The sequence below is a fragment of the Lissotriton vulgaris genome, chromosome 3_1 (genome assembly GCF_964263255.1).
Source record: "Lissotriton vulgaris chromosome 3_1, aLisVul1.2, whole genome shotgun sequence".
NCBI classification, from domain to species: Eukaryota; Metazoa; Chordata; class Amphibia; order Caudata; family Salamandridae; genus Lissotriton; species Lissotriton vulgaris.
Window position 1 is genome coordinate 314078623 of NC_141689.1, and position 27181 is coordinate 314105803.

The window sequence follows — 27181 nt, forward strand, 5'->3', positions numbered from 1 at the left end:
CCCTGCAGGGTAGAGGAGTCGGGGCATGAGTGGCTGTGCAGTATCCTCTGAAACCAGCGCCAATGCCCTGCTGGAGCTGGACGTGAACAGGGGGAAATAATTACTCTGGTGTGCCTGGAAACCTTATACAGAGGTGAGAGGGCTAGTACTCAAAACACAAGTGAGACCCACCGCCGACACCGCAACTCTTCAGAAACTTGGCCTTCGTAGTGCTGTGCCTGGTGGAGGAACTATCAGGGAGCCACAGCACTAGGATGATCAGATACTGATGAAGGTCATTTATAATTATTCAATTTATCGTGTTAAATTAGCATGGATGGGTCGCAAATAGGGTAAATGTACTACGTTTTACATTAAATGTTGTACAAATAGGCCGCAAAAACTAATTTACTGGATCTATCATGGTTGCAATGAAAAAGTGGCTTTTAAAAGTTGCAGGGTGCACTACATACATTTTTTCAATTATACAGTGGTGTTTGCTATCCTCATGATATAGTTCAAAAGTGCCCAGTTCTGTGGAGATGTTTATTTCGAGGTAACAAATTGTGAGCTTCCAGAAGAGACTTTCCTGTTTTACCAGAGGAACACACAGAATGTTTCAATATTCAAGTTTCATGCCTTCACTAGTAGAACATATTTTCAAGTAGCTATTGTTTATCACTGCAATGTTACTTCCACTTTTATGTACATCAAAAGTCCTTATTGTTCATTAAGTTTTGTATGGTTTTATAGTATGCTAGTTTTACCTAATCAAACATGTAAATGATAGTTACCTTGTATTGGTGGAATTTTTGGGGTACAAACCGAGGTGCCACTTCACACCAGAGTTAGGGTTGGATCTCTGACAGCCTGCTATTTGATTTCATACTTAACGATTCTAATTGCTTCCCCTATTTCTTTAGATGCTGACTTCTTGTCAGAATATTTATTGATTATATGCTTAAAATATTTTTGGAGACAGTTAACATTATGCTATCCTGCAATGATTTGAATTGATTGACTAACCTTTTACTTTTTCCTTCCTGTATCAATTCTAAATTTGTAATAAACCTTTATGTTTTGAATCTTGAAACCTTTTCCTATGTGAATTCTCCTATGTTGGTTTTCTGGGTTTTATTTTTATTTTACTTATGCTTAGGGCTCTCATCTTTTGTGTCCTACTCATAGCCCAAAACATCTAGTAAGGACTTTTATTGTAATAAGCTCTGACAACACGGCAGAGCTGTACAACTGAGGAAGGAAAAGGTTGATCATCCGTATATTTTTTTTTTAAGTTTAGAAAGCTTTATTTGAAATATATATCTAGAAAAACATGGTACAGAAATATAATAAAAAGAATAAAAACTAATCCCAGTGGTGACAACAGATCCAAATACTTAATACTTCATACATTGCAAAGAATAAAACCAATATGAAAGAAAAACAATGTCAAAGAGTACCATAGTAAAAATAGCATTTTTGTTTTTTGCTTTTTCAGATAGAAAGACAGAAAAAGGAAGGAAAAGAAAAAAGGAAGAAAGAGAAAAAGGGGAAAAGAAAGAAAGAAAAAGAAACAGATGTCAGCAATCACAAGCAATATACTGGTATAGCTGTCCAATGACAATATAACACCAAAACGCAATATTCAGTAAACAATCCTGTAATAAGTACATAATATAAAAGAATGAACAGAGCAATCATGACAGTTAAAAAACAAAGTTAGTGTCCTTGGCATCTAATGCAGAGGAAGAAATATAGTTAGTGAGAGGAGACCAAAATGCCTCTTTAAGAAAAAGTTGCTGGGAGGTGGTTACAAAGGCTCTACCTAGCCTGTGATGATAATATATAAGATTCCACCGGACAGAAAAGGAGACTTTGGAGGCATCTTTCCATTTCGATGTTATAACGTGAAATGCAATGGCAATAGACAAATCTATAAATGAGCCTATTTTGCGAGCACCCAACAAGCGCATAGAGGAACTGCCCGAAAATATAGAGGTAATATCAAAAGGGAAAGTGGTTGAACAAATAGAGGCTTGCATACTTTTGTCCAAAAAATGAAAATATTAGGGCAAAGAAAAAAGGAATGAAGATATGTACCGGGAGTATTTTTGCAAGACCAGCAGTTAGGGGATAGGGAAAGGCTAAATTTAGAAATTGCCAACGGAATTAAAAATATTCTCTGATAAAAATGGTAAAGTGTTTGAGTAGTGCTGGCATTGCATGAAATGTGGTGAATCCGACCCCAAATAGATTCCCAAGTGTGAATAGAGAAAGTGAGCTGCAGATCTGTTTCCCATAAAAGTTCAATCTTGCTTTTAGGACGAGTAGATAAAGTGAAAAATAGGTATTTGTAAATGTGAGAAGCTCGAACAGAGGAGGAAGAAGGTAACGGTTGAATAGAGGAATTAGGGAGAGAAGAAGAAGTGTCAGAGAGAAGAGAGAGTTGCATAGTTACAATCCGTCTTAAAGAATCAAACTTAGAAAGAGATGAACCGGATAAGTTGTATCTAGACTGAAATTCCTGGAACAAAAGAAATTGCCTATTATGTAATAGGTGTTTAAACTGAAAAAACACCTTTTAAAATCCAGTCTTTCCAGAAAAGAATAAGGCTGGAAACTTTGATGGATTTATTATGCCAAATAGAGGAATCTAAAAATAACTGCAGAGGAGAATGTGATTTGGTAAGAATCGGATAAAGAGTAGATATGAGATATGAAATAGTAGAAGATTTTTAAGAATGGGGAGGATGTACAAGGTACTCTAGCGAAGAGAAGGGAAATGGATGAATAATCGAATCCTCCAATTTATGCCATACTGATAAGGGAGGACCGTCTGATGAGGAAAAATAGGGTGAGGCTTGTCGAAGTAGGAATGAGGAGTAATATTAGCGAAAGTTGGGAAAGTTAACCCCACCTCTATCTTTAGGAGCAGAAAGAGCAGTAAGATAGATACAAGCTTTTGGATTGTTACAGAGGAATTTCCTCAACATACTATTAAGGTTCTTAAAACTGTTTAAAGGTAGCCTTATCAGTAACATGAAAAGGTACAAATTAACTACCGGAAGCAACATCATCTTGGAAGTATCCAACCTACCCCATCAGGACAAAAATAAAGGGGACCATCTTTCCGCCATGGCAGAAATTTTAGATATAACCTCGTCCAGGTTCAATTGAACAGTTGTAGCAATTGAAGCAGAATATTTTATACCTAAACACGTAATGCAATTAGGATTCCATTTAAAGTCCATCCCTTCAAACATACTACCAAGACAATATTTATTGAGTGGAAGGAACTCCGGAAAAGTTCAACTTATACCCAAAAATGGCAGCATATGAACACAGAAGATCAACAAAAGCGGGCAAAGATGTAGAAGGATAAGAAATAAACAACAAAATATAATTGGCTTATGCAGTGAACTTTATTTCAGTAGCTTTATGAGTAAAACCATAAAAGGAAAGAGAATAACGGAGAAAAAGGAGAAAACAAAGAAAACGAAGAAAAGGCTCAGGGAAAGAATAAAAAGTAAAGGAGACAAGGGTCAACCTTGACGAGTACCTCGTTGGAGAGGAAAATATTGAGATTGAGGGCTATTAATAAAAAACGAAATGGTGGGAGAATACAACAAACTAATAAGTGATAATATGATAGGGCCAAATCCATGCCATTTGAGGGCATGCAACATAAGGAGCCAGTGAACACGATTGAAAGCTTTTTCCGCGTCCAAGGTGATAGCCACCATCAGGGTAGAGCTTTTGGAAGCAAGATGTAGGATGTTCAAAAAAGCCCTGGAATTATCCGCAATCGTTCTCCCCTTAACACAACCTGTTTGCTCATAACCAATTAAATCAGGAATAACCTTATTAATACGCAGGACAAGGACATTAGCGAAATTCTTGCAGTCTAAATTGATTAAAGAAATAGGGCGATAATTAGTGCAGGAAGAAGGATCTTTACCTTTTTAAGGGATGAGACAGATCATGGTTTCCAGCAAGAATCCACGAGCTTCTTTGAAAGACAAAAAGTATTGAAATAAAGATAAAAGGTGCGGAAGCAAGAATTGGGCAAAGCAGGAATAAAATTCAGCAGTGAAGCTGTCTGGACCAGTAGATTTGTCTTTTGGAAGTAAGACTAAGGCGGACTTGATTTCAGGGAGGGAGAGGTCCTCTTCTAATATTGAACAATCAGGAAGCTCGGAGGAACGCGGGGGAGTGCGTCAAAGAAAGAATCCAACGCTGTTTCAGAGGGGGAGGATTTTGGAGTGTACAGCATCTTGTAAAAATCTGTAAAACAGCGTAATATTTCATCATCTTTGAAACAATTAACGCCACTAGTATTGGTAATTTTGGCCACCTTAGAGCGTTGAGCTTTAACCTTCAAATAATTTGCTAACAGCTTGCCAGCTTTGTTATGATCACCGTAGAATTTAGAATTAATCTTAAGTAAGGTGCCAGAAGCCTCCTCAGTCGATTTTTTATTGAAGGACATCTTAGCTTGAATTCATTTTTTAGGTTGTCCTCATTATTGGACCTGAAGTAAGTATGTTCTAGACGCTTGATAGAGGCTAATAGAGAAGCAGAATCTTTACTGCATTGCTTCTCTTTAGTCGCAACATAGTCAATAATGAAACCTCTGGCTGTAGCGTTAAAGGCATCCCAAATAGTACAAAGGGGAATATCCGGAGAGGAGTTCCTCAGGAAGAACTCTTTGAAACGTTCCAGGAATTTAGGGTCCTTGAGTAAGTAATTATTAAAGCGCCATCTACGTGATTTTGGGAATTCAGAGGGAAGATCTAGATTGATAAAAACTGGAGTGTGATCGGAAATAAGAATGGACCCAAAATCCACTTGAGTTAAATTAGGAAGGAGAGGAGGGCTCAAAAAGATATAATCTATTCTGTGATCATCCGTATTTATAAGTGGCAAGCAATTGATCAATGCCTTTGGAACTCTGATCTTACACAGTGACAACAAAGGCTGCTGCATGTGTCGTTCCTGATGTATAGCCCTATATTTGTTAGTGAACAGATACAATTTTACTTCAATGCATTCCCCCAAGAAGGCATAAATAAAATGTACACTTGCAGAAGAAGCCCACATGAAAGCTGTGGTAATTCATATTTCATTGATGCGAGAATTACACATAACGACTGTACCTACATTAAATTGCAAGTTCTCACTGTTTTCTATTGCATATCCTTTCCTCATATAATTACAAGTTTGGCCTACTTAACTACATGCATTGCTACTGCCACATGATCACATAGGACGAAATGTAGTAAAATTTCAAGAGCTGGCTACTGCTTATGTCACATTACCATTTTGTTTTGAACATATGTTTATTGGAATTTTATTTGGAACAAACACAGACTAAGCAGAATTGTACCTCTGTAAGGTCTTCTAATGAATATGAAACTAATATATACACCAAAGACGGAGCATGCTAATTGAATAGCAATCCAACATATACTCCCAAGAACAGTCCTATGAGGGCTGAAAGGAATAGTACTCAACTGTAATATACCAATGCATATGCCCGGGACCTACCAGGAACATGTCTGTTTGACTAATCAAGGCAGAGTCTGAACAGGTGTGGGAGAGTGTTACACCCCAGTAAGACTATAAGACCCGGGGTCAGGAAGAAGGGAAGGAGGAAACAGGTAAAATACCTAAAACAAATAGAAAACCTAACTATCTCAGAGTGCATGTTGATGGGAAGTAAGTAATAGTAATGGAGGAAGTTTGGTGAAGCGAGTATCAGCAGACTGAACTTTCCGTAGTGGAAAATGTGCATTTTTGCCACATCCGGGGCGTAGGGTGGTGTTGTTGCACGTGCAGCCAGGTATGCCACTGCAGGTGGATAGTGCTGTACCCTGGCGGGGATGGGCTCTTCTCAAAGTATACTCACTTGCATCCCAACTCCTGGGACTCCGCCCTGATCTTCATCGAGTGATTCATGCTGCTCATCAGGTTCCAAACCTGCCTCCACTCCTGGGTGTTCCCAACTCTCTAACACATCAGCCCACAAACCAGTCTGTGAGCGTCTTCTTGAAGCAACACCCTCTCCTCTGCTCCAGCCCACATAGTGACATCTCTCACCATGGTCTCCAGCACAGGCCCCGTTGCAGACTTCCATTTAGGCAAGGTTAACTGTTGGACTTGGCCCTTTTTGCAAGATCATCCCTGAACTTTTTGCCTTCCTCTTGTATTGTTTCTGACCTGTTTTTGTTGGTTTTAGGACTCTGGGCATGTCATGTGCTTATCTAGGTTCCTGATCGATACTGTGACCTTATGCCCCTATTCGGCTATAAATCCATTTATTCCCTATATTGGCATAACCGTTCAAGTGCGATTTTCTGTAAAGTCATCTCTGGCCTCACACGAGCAGAGCCACAGAGCCACATTCCAGCATGACTCTCTGCTACTTCCTTTGCGACCAATTAGTGCAATGACAGAGCAGCAGTCACTATCTGATATTCCTAGATAACACTCCGAGTTCTTCAACAAGATAAAAACTTAGCAAACCTGGAAATCCCCGCTTGCTATGTTTTGATTAGTAATGGAACTCTAATGAGCAACTGATAACTGTCACTTCCTAGTGACATCTTTAATTGACGTCTTATGTCCAGCAAACTTGCGTCAAACCCGGCACCTGTCAGGTATAAATATTACCAACGTTGCCTTAAGCAATGAGCGAACATGTGCTGATGCCAGCTGCCTGCATGACCCCGTGTTGGTAAAAACTAGCACTCTGTCGCTGCAGCCTGCTATCCTGTGGTGGTGAAGCTACTGATTACCATTATCGCCGCTACAGCGCGACCTATGGTGCAGTACGCTTGAGGAGCCGTGCAGCCGTCCTCTGCGAAGACATCCAGCCCAGCTGCCCGCAGACGCTGTCACCCCTCCTTCCTCGACGCGCTGAGAGAAGCCGCTGCCTTTCTCGTGCAGAGAAATCCAGTCCCGGCGCTTCCAGTTTACCCTCGCGGGTGACTGGGATATCGAGAGAGACCCCTGAAGGAGATACCAATCCTCCATCATTCTATTCAGAGGTATGGTGTTGACTAAACCCTTAGACGAGAATTCTTGAAACAAACCTTGGCAAAACCAACTTAACTTAAGCTACTTACTTACTCCCCCTTCTCACGTGTTAGGCTTAGGTCAGGCACACTGGGGTAGGCTTAGTTAGAAGCACCAGTTGAGTATGTTAGCCTAATGTATATATGACTGTATATATGTTTTATTACTTTTAAACCATTGTATGGCTAAGAAACCATATCAATGCTTTTACAGTTCTATTTCGCTATTCTTATCTTACTGTACGTACTTTTTATAATAACAGTTATTGCAATTGTGGCAATACATTTCTCTTGTATGAGAAGAAAGACTGTTCAATAAATGTTAACCTTTATTGATACACGCCCGTCTCTCTATTCTCTACATACTGTGAAAGTAAACTGCACTAGACTGACTGAGTGAAATCTATGTCTATTGTTTCACACGACCCTAGAGATCGACTCTTGATCTGAGGAGCAAAGTTGTCATGTTGCACGGTTGTTGGAAAACTGAATCCCTTCTTGTCTGTGCCAAGGAAGCTGATCACTTCCTATGCAGAGAAGAAAGTTTCCAGTGACCTCTGAGCTAGTTGGTAACACAACCCAATTAAGTTTAGCATAGTCAGTGGAGGCCTGGAATATCCGCAGTTCCACGTCGATACTACTGTTTATGTTATTCCAATGCGCAGGGCCTAGTGGGAAACTAGGAACTACACTACATGGCGCCCTAACGTTTGGTAAGGCGATAAACTAACGCAAGACTTGTAGAGTAACTCAGTCGTGCATATTTCACACCCCTTTCTCCCGTAAATACTCCAATAGACGTCTGGAGTGGGTGAAAGGTTAAAATCCGCCCGACCTTAGTAGGAAGAGATTCCTATGTAAAGCTCTGGTTTATTCAACGTTGAAGGATACAGTGTTCCAAAATATTGTGCACCTAATCTTTGTCTCCTTGGAGACCTACTCTGCAAAGCCTGCATTTTTAAAATGACAGACAGTGAAGAAGAAAGGGAAGCAGCTAGGCTGGCTTCCATACTAATAGAGGAGGACTCGAGTCTCCTACAGGCAGACCCGGATGCTATTATCATCCCGGTCCAGTTAAGAAGATCTATAACTTTAAAACTTATAGAAAACGGACTGCCACCTCAAGGTGGTACAGTAATTTTCGTGATAGAGGCTCACGAGTATCGGCAGACAGAGGTATTCTATTCATGGATAAACTTTCCAGCGGTAAACGCTATAACACAAGAGTTTCACTATTACAAAATAGAGGAACCTCCGGGAGAGTACGCTCCTTTTGAGGAGATTGAAATCCCACTTAAATTTCAAGAGCACCTGCTCTGGTTTAATGGCGCCCTAAAACACAATGATCACATAACTAGGCTCGGTCCACTAGGTAGACCAGGAGCCACGTGGCCGGTTCTAGCCAGCTACACACCACATCCTGACATTACAAGAATGTCTAGAGAAGAGCTGTTAGCACAGCTAAACACATTAATAAAAATACATAGGCAATTAGTCCAATATGTAATACGGACTGCAACAGTCCAGCCAGCTGTTAATACACCACAGCTGACCCCTCATCAGGGGAACACAAATAAAATTACACCACAGAACATACAATCATGTCTTGGTAAAACACCCGTAAAACGGGAACAAATTCCTTTCTGGTTAGCACAGAAAATCACTCAAATAGAGGCAGTATTTCCGGATACTACCCCTATTGAGAAACACAGAATCTTGACCATCTGCCTTCCTATGGGAATCGCACCACACGTGGAGGACTGCGACACTTGGGGTACAGTCTTTGCTTCCATTTACACAAAAACACACGGTGTTCCGTCTATGGCGGTAATACCAGACGTGCTAAAACAGATTCAAAATGAATTCGGTCCAGAACCAGCTTTAAATCTAGGTATGAAATTACTGAAAGACTTCAAGCAGGTCACGGCTATATTATTAGCCAATGTAAAGGGAGAAGCAGCATCTGTGGCGATTCGCCAGAAGTTGAGGGAAACAGATATAAAAGATCCTGTTGAGCTTGCCAAAATCATAGAAAAATGCTATGAAGAATTAGGTAGAGACAGCTTGGGTGGGAAACCAGTTAAGCCCCAACTGCTCGAAAATCCAGAAAAATTATTTATTAAAAATAATGTAAACACTCCTAAAAAGAGCTGGGATGGAAATAAACAATCCACTCCCAAGGAAAAAGTTTTCCAGTCCAGAGGAAGGTCTCCTCGACGGAGGGAGAGAACTCCGACTCGAGAACGCCAGTCTCCCCAACGGGAGCCCTCTGAGAAAAGATATAACCTTAGAAATAGGGATAATATAAAAAAACCTGATAGATATCAAAGTATTGATACACGTCCCTCTCGATCTTTTCCACAGAATTCGGAAAGAAGAGGACGGTCAGACCCAGGAGAGCACACCAAGTCCAAAGACAAGGAACCTGCTCAAAATAAGAAATCTCAATTTCAGAAAAAGAAGGTAGCCAGTATTAGAGTAATCAACCATGCCGAGAATACTGAGGACACAGTTGAAAAACGGGGAGTGGGCATTGACAATGTTGGACAGTGCAACAGAAATCAGTATAGCGCGCAAGATCTTGATGAGTCATCTGGAGACAGTGGACACGAATGAATACATTCAGGTTGAAACTGCCGACGCCAGACTTAGCGAGCCCCATAAAATATACGAAATAACATTGCGTATAGAGGGTGATAAGACTAGGAAAATTAAGGGTCTATTTTGGGATAAGCTCTCAAAAGGCTATGATATTCTGTTAGCTGAAAATGATTGGCCCCCAGAGTTTGTCAGGGAGTGCCCTCGTGGCGAAGAGGTAATTATGCCTGCCTTCTCGAATCACATTCCGATTCATAAAAAATACACATATGCAAGGAAATGGGCAGTAGCCCAGGCACCTGCATTGTATAAAAATCATGTAGGATGGGATGAGGATTCACCGCCTCACAAAATCCAACTAAAAAGTGAACCAACTGCCCAACGGCAGTATCCCATAAAGCAAGAAGCTAAAAAACAGGTCAGGGAGATCTTAGATCAACTTGAGTACCAGGGGGTGATTGAAACATGCACCTCTCAAATGAACAATCCTTTGTTTCCTGTCTCCAAGCCAGACAATTCATATCGTCTAGTGTTGGACTACAGACATCTTAATACATGTTGCAAAACCTTTGCAGTACAAAACTCGCATAGTGCAGCCCTAATGAATAATATAGTTAGGAAAAAATACAAAACGACATTAGACATTTCTAATGGTTTCTTTTGTCAAAACATTGCACCAGAAAGCAGATACTTGACCGCTTTCTCCGCATTTGGGTCACAGAAAAAATTCTGTCGACTCCCACAGGGGTTCAAGAACAGCCCAGGACTATTCTCAGCTAGGGTAACAGAGTTACTACAAATCTATGATGATGAAGCATTATCTTACGTAGATGATATTTATCTCACAGACGACGACTTGGATACTCACTTGAAAAGAGTGAACACCATTATACTTGGGTTCGCAGCAGAGGGTTACAAATTCAACTTTAAAAAGTCCCGAATTGCCCATCTGACAGTACTATTTTTAGGGTACGAATTATCAAGTGAAGGGAAAAGCCTAGCGGACAACTTCTTAGAGAAGTGCGCTGTACTCCAAGCTCCAAAAACGCTGAAGAATTTACAATCAATACTAGGTTTTCTGAATTTCGGAAGAACTTACATTCTAAATTACGCAGAAAGGGTTAAACCTCTCTACGAACTAATAAAACCTGATATAAAACAAATCAATTGGACTCAAAAACACACAGAAATTTTGAGATCACTGCAAACAGACATGTTAGCAAAAACTAAATTAGATACACGTGACAACACGATCGATCTTGTAATCCGAGTCATCCCAGGAAGATGCGGATTCACGTACCTAACCTCTAATGAGGGAGAAAAGGTACCAATTTCAATTAAATCTCACTTGTACACACAAGCAGAAAAAACATTCAGTCGCACAGAAAAAACTGTGAACGCAGTGCAAATCGCATTAGCAAATGAACGAGAACTAGCACACGGCAAACGGATTAATATCCTTACAGCGGAATCCGCCTTCGAGGCGCTATTCAGCCCAGTAAACCTGCCTATAGTGTCACTGGATCCAAAATGGATACAGTGCATAGATTCTCTAGGAGCGGAAGACGTGAAATACTATTTCGCCCCGCAATACGAAGAACTGAATGATTTAGAATATGAAGAAGAATATCCTCTGCCAATCGAAATCCTGCCTCTCCCACAATATGCCTGTATAATCTATACAGATAGCTTTGTACAGCATTTTAATGTAGAGAGCAAATCCTACAATGCAGCATGTGCGATCATTAAAGGTCGTTGGCTGTGCGGTAAATTCAGACCGAAAGTAACAAAAACTGAATCTGTAAGAAACTGTTCGGTTCAGAGAACTGAAATCAGATCTTTAAAGATGGCGCTCGAAAATGCAGAACGCGAATTCCCCACACTTATAGTGTGCGATTCTCATTTTTGCGTCAATTCTTACAATAACAAACTGCAGAGTTGGATCGAAAACGACTACAAAGATGACACAGGTGCCACAATAAAGCATAAATTGCTCTGGAACGAGGTAGCTCTTTTACACAAAGAACTACAAAAGACTCACGTGATTCACGCACAAAGTCTTCAGCGTGATGGCGTTCACGTTGCAGGGAATTCATTGGCTAATACAGCCACCGCGGAAGCAACTAACCCGGCTTCCGTAGCCACAAAAAAGCGTACAGATAAGTACATAGACGGGGAAACCATGCTGGCAGTAAAAACGACCGTAAAAGGCGACTGTGCAGCATTACCCGTAAACTATCCACTCAATTATGCATACATAATCGATGCAAACTCCGTTCCTTTTGCTCGAATCCCTGGAGTGGGGGATAGAGTAATTCCAAACAGGAGCAGGAGGGGCTTCCTCCTACTGGAAGCACACATGGGGTTGGGTCTGAAACACCAAACAATCAAAGCCTCTCTGAAAGAATTGCAATCAGAGTACTGGTGGCCAGGAATGAGTATAGATATTCAATGTTTTGCTCAAAATTGTGAAGACTGCAATAGAGATCGCAGTAATGAACAGGCCAGTGTAGTTTCAGGATCCCTTCTAGACAGCATAAGGCGGTCTATCTGCGCAATCAAAGAAGAGAAGCGCGTCCCAGTGTACACCATTAAGACGAAAAGCACTTAAAAAAAAATGAGGCCTCCAGCACTCGGCTGACGCTAGAACGGTTATAAAAGATTTGCGAGTCCATATCGGCACATACGCAATTACCACGTTCCATTCTGACCAGGGTCCTGCTTTCAGCTCTCGAGCCTATAAGGAGGCCATGGCTAGCATGGGAATTGGGTTGTGGTATTCTTGTCCGTCGCACAAGTGTGGTAGAAAGAAAAAACCGGGATATAAAGCAATCTATAACAGCGAAGGTATTAGGTTCAGGCGCTGGGTGGGTCAAACATTTAATAAGTGTCCAGACTAGTCTTAACAACATGCCAAGAAATTCTCTAAAAGGTTTCAGCCCATACGAACTATTGTTCGGAATTAGAATGAACGTTCAGGACCTCGATAGTCAGATGTCAGTGGTACAAGCAGAAACAAAGCAGTTTGAAGTAAAAGACCGTTTGGCTGTTTTACAGGAACTGAATGAAACAAGAAAATCATTAAGCAACATAAAGTTAAAGCAACAGCCAAATACCACTGACGAGGCACCACCCGCAACAGCCCCAGCAAGGCCTGTCTGGATTCCAAAGATTGGGGATCTAGTCAGAGAAAAGATCGCGGTTAAGAAGGAATTTGGGCCTTCTTACAGAAAAGCAGTACCTGTCTTAGCAGTCACCGGAACAAGATCAGTTGTGCTACCGCCCCTTGCTGGTAAAAAGGAGAACAGAGTTGTGTCCATCGATCTGGTAAAACCACAAGCATGTGGCCTATAATCAACAGTAGGCCCAGTGGACTCCCAAGAAACAACAGAATACCCAAACTTGCAACAATCCAAGAGGTTCAAACTGAAAGACTCATCACATTCGATCAGCCTGCAGTGCACAATGAAGGACTATGCAATAATGCCATGGAACTCGTGCCTCTTGAAACACAGATTGAAACAGTTCGTCAAGAAACAACACCAGTCTACAATGATGTGGCATCAGAAAGTGCTACCGAGAGACAGATTGAAAGAACAATCCCATCAATTGACAGAACTGCCTCTGGTTATTTCATCAACTTCGACAACTTCTCTGAAGATTTAAATGACCCGGAAGTGATGCCAGAAACAAAAAAGTATTCTAAAGAAAATACAACAGGACTCCTTCAACAAATCAAAGAACTATATCTGGATTCACCGTTGATTGAGCATTGGATTATCTCAGGGGTATTCATACTCCTACTCTGCCTAATTTTAGTTTTAATTTTAGGAAAGTTTATTACAATTGAATGGACACAGCAAGTCAGAACATCAACCTAGTCCTGAAACCACACAGATCATCCCACGTGAAGAAAAGAGAACTGTCAACAGTTAATGTCACAGCAATTCCAATACCTGGTGGGGTAGTATGGGAGAAAACAGACTATGAGATCTATGGTCCGGTCGAAATCCTGAAGTATCCTCATCAACTAAAGGTTTCCTTAAGTGACTTTGTGACACCAAGTACATTCTCTGATGATTGGGACTTTAACAGTATTAATGACATGATGTCTGATTTAGTAATGTCAGCTAGATTCACAGATCATGATTATTTACAAGGTTCATCTAGTTATGAGCAGTTATTCTGTTACACCCACTATGGGGATCATTACTTGCATAAATCTGCACAGCCTAGAAATGTTTTTATGTATAATCAATGGGAACATTGTTCTACACCACCTAAAAGCAGTTCTAAAGCATTTTTTGAGAAATTCAAATATTTTTCAGGGTTTAACACCAGTGATGCAGAAACGTTTTATTATAAACTGTTAGATAAAACAGGAATGAAAACAATGCTGACAAATTCTAAATTGATATATTCAGAAGCATTTTATGACAAAATGATGACATTTGGTTTTGATTATTGGAAAAATAATATTGAAACGAAATCAATTTGGGGTACAAAAGATTGGCAGGTGCAAGGCATAGAAGCACTATTTAGAACCTGCATGATACCAGAACAAATGTTATTTCTAAATGACACTGTACACCAAACATCTTGTCTTGGCCTAGCTAAGAACAAAGACCTTAAAACACCGTCTATACCAAAGCCAATAGCTGAGAATACAACTGCAGATAATGAGTTAGACGTGTTACACATTTTACATTTCAACAGAACACATCCTGATTGGAAAAAGTGGTTAATCTGGCCTACAGACACAAATAGCTGTCAAGATAGGTTCCTGAATAAAACACAGGGTTTAAAAATGACCAGATTAGACCCTAGATATTCCCAGAGACAACATCCAGGGATTATAACAACATACAGTGTAGGGAAACTCTGCCTAGAATGGCTAACTACATCCACACTGGCTGAAATTAAGCAACACTTGTCTTTATTAAAAGATGGTGCTGATTTGCGCGATTTCATTCTTGGACCACGCAAACAGCGTCAAAAGCGTTTCATAGCGACCAGTATCTATGCTGCTTACAACGAGGCTTGGAAAGTAAAGCAAATTGAAACTGCTGAAAAGATACGAGAAATTGATCGTATTAATTTGGAAAAATCACTTTCTGTGGTAGACAATGGGTTAATGACTCTGTCTTCCAGAATATATTCTTTGGACAATATTGTATCCTCTGCCTTTGATGTGATAGACAGAGATTTGCTAATGTTACAACATGGCCAGTCTCAATTACGCTCTATTATAGAATTAGGCTGGACGCTGCAAAATCTTCGTTCAGGCTATGTGCCTTGGCGTTTAATCAACACAACGTCATTATTTTCCATTTTTAACCTTACTGATAAACAGATCAGTTTGGCACAGAAAGGAGCAGACTATACAATCTTGAGCATCGAGAAACTCGAGAGATTACCATTGACAATGTCAGAGAGCCCTGTCATTGAATGGATAATACACGGAATTATCACAATTCCGATAACAACTTTCCGCTTTAAAAAATGCCTTGAATACATACCTGCTGGCCAGTATGAACAATTGGGTAAGGGATATGTTAAATCCGAATGGAAATTACCATACACTCATTCTTGCTATAGTGACAGCGACAAAAATGTATTTCTTAGTGGTGACAACTGTAAACACTCACTAAGCGGTATACTTTTGTGTCAGGGTATTAATTTACACGGAGCATGTGATGGCAATTCAAACAACCTTTCATGCCACCAGCTAGTCACACCTGCAACTCAGATAGAGCCCTTCTTTATGCAACTCGCAAACGGGAGTTACATTCTAAGAACGGATCACAGGTGCTGTGGCCTCGCGCCCGGAAAAAGTTATCTAGTACAAGTAACGTCCATGGTCAAATGTTGCATGCAAGCATTGTTCCCGAGCGGGCCTCCAGACTTAGTGACTCCCCTCTGGCCTCGTCTGAATCTCTATTCTATACGAATTGATACATTAAGCAAAATGAAATCTGTGCTTTTACAGACAACAGTGCCTATAACGTCATCTAAAGAGACGTATGATCTTCTAGTCGCAAGGACGGCTACTGAGGTCCATGACCTTTTATCAACAAATTGCCCCGTGCATTTCGTAGAAATGCTCGACCAACTCCTTAACATGTCTAGTGCTACAAGCATCCCAGGCATATTTAAGACAGTCTTTACGGGACTGCTAACACCCTTCCAGGCAATTTTGGGAATCTTTCCTAATTTTGTGCACTCCATCTTTGGTAGTATTCCACTATTTTTTGGACTCATCGCAGGGATTCTATTTTGACCCTTCTGCTACGTTATGGCAAGCCTCGGCTCAGACATAGCTCCCATGGGAATGGAAGAAACAATCCTAGCAATGCGCTACAGGGACAGGATAACTAACGTCCTCGGATTGGCCAGGCTGAGAGATCTAAACATGACCTGGTTCCTTTCATTCAGACCAATATGGCAAAATTGCATTTTACCTGTGCTACGGTGTATGCTTTGCGGCGAGGAATGCGTGTTGGACATCTGTCTTTCACTTCCATCAGCAGTACCAATGGACGTCGATACTTTGCTCAGTCCAATAACGGCTCACGCATTGTGTTGTCCCCAGCGGCTACCAATCCTGATGACGGCATTCGTGGAGACTCCTGTACTACAGCCAAGTGGTAACAGTGGAGCGAGTGACAAAAGCAACATCATCCAGGTACAACGTTCTGTGAGCAGGGCTGGTCCTGTCTTCGATGACAGCAATCATTCTCACACCTGCCAAGTTTCAGCGCTATCTAATTTGGTTGAACTATCACCTGATTTTGTAGACCAATTCTTTGCGAGCCTGTCTGATACGATGTTCTCACCAACAGAGAAACAATAACTTTTGAATAGCTTTCCGACACACGGCGTTCCCATGAACTCTGAATTCGGCCTTCAGTTTTGATCAACATAAAACTGCCAGGAGCTTTGGTAAACTGATTTTTTCTTTGAATTGGACAATTTTTAAAAAATATTGACCCTCTCCTTTTGGCACGAACAATTCTTTGCTTAACGTGAAAACTATTCTTAGAGAACAGAAGCTTCACACTTCTATTTCTAAAAACACATCTAGAGACATAACAACATAACACCAGCCTCTAGCACACATATTATTACAATGCATTTTTATGTGATGATTTATCTCGCATTTCTTCTGTCAGAGATACTTCATGTGTAATTCTTTATGCATAATCGTTCATTGATTTCATATGCAATAATTTTTGAATGATTACTATGCTTTTAAAACTACGTACAGTACCTAAATTCCATGTATTACAAGTACGCCTATTTCGAATGCATTTATGTATTTTGGGGTGGGCTATGTTACACCATGTTACACATGCATCTAATTGCTTAGTTTTAGTAATTTTGATGGACATGAATTCGTGGAGTGGGTGTCATGTGCTTATCTAGGTTCCTGATCGATACTGTGACCTTATGCCCCTATTCGGCTATAAATCCATTTATTCCCTATATTGGCATAACCGTTCAAGTGCGATTTTCTGTAAAGTCATCTCTGGCCTCACACGAGCAGAGCCACAGAGCCACATTCCAGCATGACTCTCTGCTACTTCCTTTGCGACCAATTAGTGCAATGACAGAGCAGCAGTCACTATCTGATATTCCTAGATAACACTCCGAGTTCTTCAACAAGATAAAAACTTAGCAAACCTGGAAATCCCCGCTTGCTATGTTTTGATTAGTAATGGAACTCTAATGAGCAACTGATAACTGTCACTTCCTAGTGACATCTTTAATTGACGTCTTATGTCCAGCAAACTTGCGTCAAACCCGGCACCTGTCAGGTATAAATATTACCAACGTTGCCTTAAGCAATGAGCGAACATGTGCTGATGCCAGCTGCCTGCATGACCCCGTGTTGGTAAAAACTAGCACTCTGTCGCTGCAGCCTGCTATCCTGTGGTGGTGAAGCTACTGATTACCATTATCGCCGCTACAGCGCGACCTATGGTGCAGTACGCTTGAGGAGCCGTGCAGCCGTCCTCTGCCAAGACATCCAGCCCAGCTGCCCGCAGACGCTGTCACCCCTCCTTCCTCGACGCGCTGAGAGAAGCCGCTGCCTTTCTCGTGCAGAGAAATCCAGTCCCGGCGCTTCCAGTTTACCCTCGCGGGTGACTGGGATATCGAGAGAGACCCCTGAAGGAGATACCAATCCTCCATCATTCTATTCAGAGGTATGGTGTTGACTAAACCCTTAGACGAGAATTCTTGAAACAAACCTTGGCAAAACCAACTTAACTTAAGCTACTTACTTACTCCCCCTTCTCACGTGTTAGGCTTAGGTCAGGCACACTGGGGTAGGCTTAGTTAGAAGCACCAGTTGAGTATGTTAGCCTAATGTATATATGACTGTATATATGTTTTATTACTTTTAAACCATTGTATGGCTAAGAAACCATATCAATGCTTTTACAGTTCTATTTCGGTATTCTTATCTTACTGTACGTACTTTTTATAATAACAGTTATTGCAATTGTGGCAATACATTTCTCTTGTATGAGAAGAAAGACTGTTCAATAAATGTTAACCTTTATTGATACACGCCCGTCTCTCTATTCTCTACATACTGTGAAAGTAAACTGCACTAGACTGACTGAGTGAAATCTATGTCTATTGTTTCACACGACCCTAGAGATCGACTCTTGATCTGAGGAGCAAAGTTGTCATGTTGCACGGTTGTTGGAAAACTGAATCCCTTCTTGTCTGTGCCAAGGAAGCTGATCACTTCCTATGCAGAGAAGAAAGTTTCCAGTGACCTCTGAGCTAGTTGGTAACACAACCCAATTAAGTTTAGCATAGTCAGTGGAGGCCTGGAATATCCGCAGTTCCACGTCGATACTACTGTTTATGTTATTCCAATGCGCAGGGCCTAGTGGGAAACTAGGAACTACACTACAGGCACTTTACTACTGTTGATAAGTGCTAAAGTGCATATGCTCCCTGTATAAAGTGTTATGGTAATTGGTTCTCCATAATTGGTATGTTTGTCTTACTAGTAAAGTCCCTGGTAAAGTGCACTATGTGTGCCAGGGCAGTGGGCCTGCAGCACTAATTGTGCCACCCACACAAGTAACCCTAAAAAATGTCAGACCTGCCACTGCAGTGCCTGCGTGCAGTTTGTTAACTGCCTTGTTGTCCTGACAAGTGCACCCAATTGCCAGGTCTTAACCTTCCCTTATTATGCACATCAGACACCCCTATAATAGGCCCAAGTTACCCCCCTGGCCAGGGTGCAGTGTATGTGAAAGGTAGGACATGTACTGAGGTGTGTGCCATGTCCTCACAGTGAAACACTGCAAATTCGTTTTTCACAGTTGCAAGGCCATCTTGCCCATAGGACAGAATGGGGAATGCTGTGTCACATGTTTCCAGCATATCTTCACATAGGCATAAAATGGAGAGATGGAGTTTAGTGTGCCAGTACTCAGAATTTAATAACACATCTTTTTGTGAAGATGGTTTTTGAATTGTGTGTTTAGATAGCACGCTTTTAGAAGTGGCTGGTTTCTTGTCCTAACCAATCTGCGTGCCTCTGCCTAGTTGTGTATTGACTGTCTGGGGGTGGATGTGACAGGGTCTGGGAAGTGTCCTGACATCAGGAAGGAGTAGGTGGGACAGCAACATGCTGGCCTGCATTTGGTGTGGTGGGAGGAGTAGCCCCTTTGATGCAAAGAGGTCTGTTCTGCTGCCACAAAAGAATGGTTCCACCTCCTGCGGAGTGTCTGGGGCCCAAACGCTCACTATCAAAGAAAGAAGGTGTGCACTGGCAGGAGTACACCCAGGTCTGGTTTGGACGGGGCTCAGAGCCCCCTGAGCACAAAGACTTCAAAGGCATTTAGGGGTATAAATGTGACAGCTAAAACCTGTGAACTCAAGACTGAAAAAGGAATGAAACTACTTCCTGATCAAGAGGAACCTCTGCCAAAGACAAACAGCTGAAGAGAATGAAGAGAAACACTGCCCTTGCTGTGTGTTCTGGGCTGGCCTGCAGTTTGCTGATTTGACTAAGGAGTAGACAATGGACTTTGCTGTGTACTGTGTCCCCCTGCTTGAAAAGACTTTGCTGTGTCCTGAAGTAATCTGTCTCCAAGGGCCTTAGGAGAGCTGGTTCCCTGCTGGGGAAACTCAGGAACATCAAGGTTTCCAACCGTGTCTCAGCGACGCTAGGTGCATGTGCTTTTGCATGCTTGAGACTGCTGTGTGTTCAGTGGTGCTGTTTACGAGGTGCCCCGTGACCGCATTGCCCCCACAGCGTGAAACATCGTCCGCGCTGCTGCATTTCTGTTTGTGGCCTGAGCCGTCATCGTAACTGAAGCTGTGAGTAAGGATTGCCAGTGCCAACCCGAGCCGCAACATGCTAAAGAATTTATTAAAGCTAAGGAAGCTGCAAGGTGAAAAGGATCGTGATTGTTGTTCGCCAAGAGGAATCTGCCCAAGATCGTCAACGAAGGAACACAAAAGAATGGACAGTGACCCAAACAACAAATGCGAATTTTAAAAAGGTTTACCCCTGACACCATGGATGACAAAAGTATCTTACTTCCAGAAGTCCTTTTTATTGACTCTGTGTATTCAGTATCTCTTTTTCTGTTTTTTGTATATACGTTTTTTTATATCGCACGCCTATTATACATTTTATATATAATATACATTTACAATATTTACATCATGTTCATCATACTGTACATATATCTACATTCTTGTTGTTGTTCCTAAAAGATGAAATCAACACTTGTATATACAAAACACTGGATCCTACTTAACTGAAATTTGCAAGATGGCACATTTCTTTTCATCAAAGCTGCTTAATGTATATACAAACAAGCGGTCCTACTTTCTTAGTATTGTCAAAATCAACTGCCTTTTTGATCAAATCCACATACTTAATTGGTGGTCCTTAAACAATGTAATCGCCAAATGAAATTTATATTATTAGTTCATAATATGTAGATCGGGGAATTTTATCTTTTTCCACCAGATACATTTAACTTGTTGTGGTATTCATTTGTGATTATATAACCGTAATAATCTCGCCGACGCGTTTCGACCATGTCGATGTGGGACCTTCACTCTCGATTTTATTAAGGTCTTCTTCAGGGCTTGTTTTTGGTATGTTGTAGGACAATTTTATATCTATGAGAAAATAAATGTATCTCTTTTAGTGGCCAGAATCTATCTCAAGTAGTATAACATTGCGTATCATAATATCATTACCCATATTGTCTTTTTTTATATATACATACCCGCCTTCTTTTGGATGGGGGCGTGTTTGTCTAATTCCACCTGTGTGTCAGAATAGGTTGTTTCATTATTTAGATTCTAATATTGTTGGCAGACTTACGAAAAATTGATTTTTCAAACGTGCATTTGTGCACTACATACCCCTTTTGTGGCGCTGTTTTTCTGTGGAGTAAATCCTGTTGATATTTCTTATGTAGTGCTTAGATGTGGGTATCTCTCACCCAATTTGTTTTCTTTTGGCTGTAGGTTAAAGCAAAAAGTATCATAAGTCGATAGGTTTAAAGGACCTTTCAGTTTTTTTAGTTGCTAGTTACAGCACTGGTCTCCTGCAGTTTACATTTTCGATTGCTTAAACAGGATGTCATACGTCACTTTATTGAAGAGAGCACTCTCGGTTTTCCTAACTCTTCACATAAACGGCCTTTTTAAATTTAACATTTTCTCTCTCGTAGGCTCAAGCGGTATTGTTGTTTACCCTCTTACAGCATATATGTTGTTGCAATTATGACTTCCCCCTCGTTTCTGGGTTGCTTGGCACTCTCGTGAACTAATTCTGTTTAAAGGTTGCTCCGTACCTTGTCTTCGCATTTCCGCTTCTAAATCTTTGGGCGTCTCACGGGGCTGTTCGTCTCCGTGCATACAGCGTCTTCGACTTCTCTGTACCTTCGGCGTCTCCGTCTTACTAGCCGGTGTGCTTCTGGGTCTTGGTTCACGTTGTTTTTTGTTTTCCGATAGCGTACTGCACCCGCCCTTATTTCATGTCTATGTTAGGGTTGCTGGGAGATGGAGTCTTTGTTGGCTAAATGCCTTCCATTTTTTAAACATGTCCAATTTGATCTGCACCTATGTGCATATAAGTTCGTATTGTAAGCGCCACATTTGCGAGATGTCCTGCCACGTGTTTCTCATCTGAGGGGGTCTTCAGTCGAAATAAAAAGATTTTTATTTCATTTTCGATGCTGTTATCTAGTTGGTTTTGGCCGCCTGCTTGTGGAGTATATGATAAAAGTTTACTGAACTTTTTAATATCTGGTCATTTACGTAAAATGGGTAAGTTCTGACATCTCATTGAGTCCATTTTCTATTGTATCTAGGTATAGGATAATTTTTGCCTCAAATTTTGACATGACATTTTCCACAATATTGCCCACAATATATTTTAGGACTGTCCACTTAATATCTTTCTCTGAATGTCCCATCTCGATACAATGTGCGACCATCGGGGCATTTTGAGTCTTGCATTTTATACGTGATCTATGTTGTGTGATCCTTTTTCTTATTTGTTGGCTTGTTTTGCCTATGTAGGCTTTCATGCATGGACATATCACACAGTAGATTACATTTTGGGTGTTGCAATTTGTAAATTCATCATGGATGATATATTTAGATCCATATTGGAATTTTGTTCCTTCTATGGTGTTTTCACCTGAGACACAATTGCCAAATTTTTTATGTCCTTTTACTGGCGGTAGTGATAGCATAGATCGTAATGTTGTATCCTGTCTTTTCACATTTGTGTTTGACCTCACAAGTTTATCTTTGATGCTTGAATTTCTTTTTAGGGCAAATATAGGCACATTTTTGAACAGTTCAATACTTTTCACTGTATTCCAATTTTTACGTATTATCTTCTGGATTTCATTTGTCACTCCGGAAAAAGTTGTGACACATACCAGTGGAGAATTCTCTTCTTTACTTCTTGGAGTTAACAAGGAATCTCTCGGAACATACCACGCCCGTTTCATGGCCTTTTTCAGAAGTTTTTTTGGGTAACCTCTCGTAAGTAGTTTTTCTAGGAGTATTGTGGCATTGGCAAAATAATCCTCCTTTTTTGTACAGTTCCGGTGAATTCTCATGAATTGGCTGAAGGGCAAGTTGTCTCTTAAATTCCTCTGATGGAAACTGCCATAGTGTAAAAAGGTATTTCTATCCGTGGTCTTGGTGTAGAGAGTCGTGTATATTTGACCAGCTTCATGTTTGATTAGTAAGTCCAAGAAGTTCATTTCGATTTTACTCTTATTTACAGTGAATTGTATGTCGCGGTTCCTGTCATTGAACCATTTGGTGAAGTCTGATAATTGCTCCTCTCCTCCTCTCCATAACATAAAAACATCGTCTATATAACGGTACCACATTTTAATGTGGCCGTCATATGGGTTATTGGAGAAAATCCATCTTTTTTCGAACATTGCCATAAACATTATGGCCATTTCCGGAGCAAAAGGACACCCCATCGCGGTGCCCTTCACTTGGATGTACTTATTGCCATTAAAAGTGAAAAAGTTATTTTTCAAGCAAATTGCTGCCAGTTGCAAAAGGAAGTCTGTTGGCACATTATCTGGACGATCTCTTTTTTCTAAGAAGATATTCATCACTTCTAAGCCTGCTTCTTGTTGTATATTTGAGTAGAGGCTCACGATATCTAATGTAACTAGAAATTCCTCTTCCTCCTCAAAGGGATGATGCTCTAAGATGTTAATTGCCTGCATGGTATCTTTGATGTAACTTGTTGTTTCTGATACAAAAGGTTTTAAAAAGGTATCCACGTATTTAGCTGGGCATTCCAATATGGAGTTTACTCCAGATATTATTGGCCTTCCCGGAGGATTCCTTTGGTCCTTATGTATCTTGGGTAAGATATACATAAGTGGTGTCCGTGGATTTTCATCAATCAGGAATTTAGCTTCCTTTTTTGACAGCCATCCTTCTTTCTCTCCAATGTTCTTTAATACCTCTAGTTTTGACTTAATTTTGTTGTTCCAGTCTTCATCTGTCTTTCTATAGTACTGTTCATCACTTTAGTTGCCTAAGTACTTCGGCTTCATACTTTTCGCGTTGGAGTATCACCACTCCCCCGCCTTTGTCTGCTGGCTTGACGATAATTTTGTCGTTATTTTTAAGATTTTCTAGTGCCACTTTTTCTTGTTGTGGCATGTTCCATTTGATGAATGTCCTTTTGTTCTCTAAGAGGGCTGTCATTCATACCAACAGTCAGACCAGACCTAAGACAGACCAAATTAGAAATCATACAGCTATTCAGAAAAATGAGATTAAAAATCTTCTTCGAGGACACACCGAATTATGTGGAGCGAAACTACTCAGGATTAAAAAACCAGTCAACTTTCTTCCCTAACTCAACCAATATGCCAATCGAGTTATTGACATTCGAGAGAAATGTACTACGAGATCTGGCAGACTTAGCGAACAAAAGGACATTCATCAAATGGAACATGCCACAACAAGAAAAAGTGGCACTAGAAAATCTTAAAAATAACGACAAAATTATCGTCAAGCCAGCAGACAAAGGCGGGGGAGTGGTGATACTCCAACGCGAAAAGTATGAAGCCGAAGTACTTAGGCAACTAAGTGATGAACAGTACTATAGAAAGACAGATGAAGACTGGAACAACAAAATTAAGTCAAAACTAGAGGTATTAAAGAACATTGGAGAGAAAGAAGGATGGCTGTCAAAAAAGGAAGCTAAATTCCTGATTAATGAAAATCCACGGACACCACTTATGTATATCTTTCCCAAGATACATAAGGACCAAAGGAATCTTCCTGGAAGGCCAATAATATCTGGAGTAAACTCCATATTGGAATGCCCAGCTAAATACGTGGATACCTTTTTAAAACCTTTGGTATCAGAAACAACAAGTTACATCAAAGATACCATGCAGGCAATTAACATATTAGAGCATCATCCCTTTGAGGAGGAAGAGGAATTTCTAGTTACAGTAGATATCGTGAGCCTCTACTCAAATATACAACAAGAAGCAGGCTTAGAAGTGATGAATATCTTCTTAGAAAAAAGAGATCGTCCACATAATGTGCCAACAGACTTCCTTTTGCAACTGGCAGCAATTTGCTTGAAAAATAACTTTTTAACTTTTAATGGCAATAAGTACATCCAAGTGAAGGGCACCGCGATGGGGTGTCCTTTTGCTCCGGAAATGGCCATAATGTTTATGGCAATGTTCGAAGAAAGATGGATTTTCTCCAATAACCCATATGACAGCCACATTAAAATGTGGTACCGTTATATAGACGATGTTTTTATGTTATGGAGAGGAGGAGAGGAGCAATTATCAGATTTCACCAAATGGTTGAATGACAGGAACCGCGACATGCAATTCACTGTAAATAAGAGTAAAATCGAAAAGAACTTCTTGGACTTACTAATCAAACATGAAGCTGGTCAAATATACACGACTCTCTACACCAAGACCCCGAATAGAAATACCTTTTTACACTATGGAGTTTCCATCAGAGGAATTAAAGAGACAACTTGCCCTTCAGCCAATTCATGAGAATTCACCGGAACTGTACAAAAAAGGAGGATTATTTTGCCAATGCCACAATACTCCTAGAAAAACTACTTACGAGAGGTTACCCAAAAAAACTTCTGAAAAAGGCCATGAAACGGGCGTGGTATGTTCCGAGAGATTCCTTGTTAACTCCAAGAAGTAAAGAAGAGAATTCTCCACTGGTATGTGTCACAACTTTTTCCGGAGTGACAAATGAAATCCAGAAGATAATACGTAAAAATTGGAATACAGTGAAAAGTATTGAATCGTTCAAAAATGTGCCTATATTTGCCCTAAAAAGAAATTCAAGCATCAAAGATAAACTTGTGAGGGCAAACACAAATGTGAAAAGACAGGATACAACATTACGATCTATGCTATCACTACCGCCAGTAAAAGGACATAAAAAATGTGGCAATTGTGTCTCAGGTGAAAACACCATAGAAGGAACAAAATTCCAATATGGATCTAAATATATCATCCATGATGAATTTAAAAATTGCAACACCCAAAATGTAATCTACTGTGTGATATGTCCATGCATGAAAGCCTACATAGGCAAAACAAGCCAACAAATAAGAAAAAGGATCACACAACATAGATCACGTATAAAATGCAAGACTCAAAATGCCCCAATGGTCGCACATTGTATCGAGATGGGACATTCAGAGAAAGATATTAAGTGGACAGTCCTAAAACATGTTGTGGGCAATAATGTGGAAAATGTCATGTCAAAATTTGAGGCAAAAATTATCCTATACCTAGATACAATAGAAAATGGACTCAATGAGATGTCAGAACTTACGCATTTTACGAAAATGACCAGATATTAAAAAGTTCAGTAAACTTTTATCATATACTCCACAAGCAGGCCGCCAAAACCAACTAAATAACAGCATCGAAAATGAAATAAAAATCTTTTTATTTCGACTGAAGACCCCCTCAGATGAGAAACACGCAGCAGGACATCTCGCAAATGTGGCACTTACAATACGAACTTATATGCACATAGGTGCAGATCAAATTGGACACGTTTAAAAAATGGAAGGCATTTAGCCAACAAAGACTCCAACTTCCAGCAACCCTAACATAGACATGAAATAAGGGCGGGTGCAGCACGCTATCGGAAAACAGAAAACAACGTGAACCAAGACCCGGAAGCACACCGGCTAGTAAGACGGAGACGCCGAAGGTACTGAGACGCTAAAGAAGACGAAGACGCTGTATGCATGGAGACGAACAGCCCCGGGAGACACCCAAAGAATTAGAAGCGGAAGTGCGAAGACAAGGTACGGAGCAACCTTTAAACAGAATTAGTTTACGAGAGTGCCAAGCAACCCAGAAACGAGGGGGAAGTCATAATTGCAACAACATATATGCTGTACGAGGGTAAACAACAATACCGCTTGAGCCTACGGGAGAGAAAATGTTAAATTTAAAAAGGCCGTTTATGTGAAGAGTTAGGAAAACCGAGAGTGCTCTCTTCAATAAAGTGACGTATGACATCCTGTTTAAGCAATCGAAAATGTAAACTGCAGGAGACCAGTGCTGTAACTAGCAACTAAAAAAACTGAAAGGTCCTTTAAACATATCGACTTATGATACTTTTTGCCTTAACCTACAGCCAAAAGAAAACAAATTGGGTGAGAGATACCCACATCTAAGCACTACATAAAAAATATCAACAGGATTTACTCCACAGAAAAACAGCGCCACAAAAGGGGTATGTAGTGCACAAATGCACGTTTGAAAAATCAATTTTTCGTAAGTCTGCCAACAATATTAGAATCTAAATAATGAAACAACCTATTCTGACACACAGGTGGAAATAGACAAACACGCCCCCATCCAACAGAAGGCGGGTATGTATATATAAAAAAAGACAATATGGGTAATGACATTATGATACGCAATGTTATACTACTTGAGATAGATTCTGGCCACTAA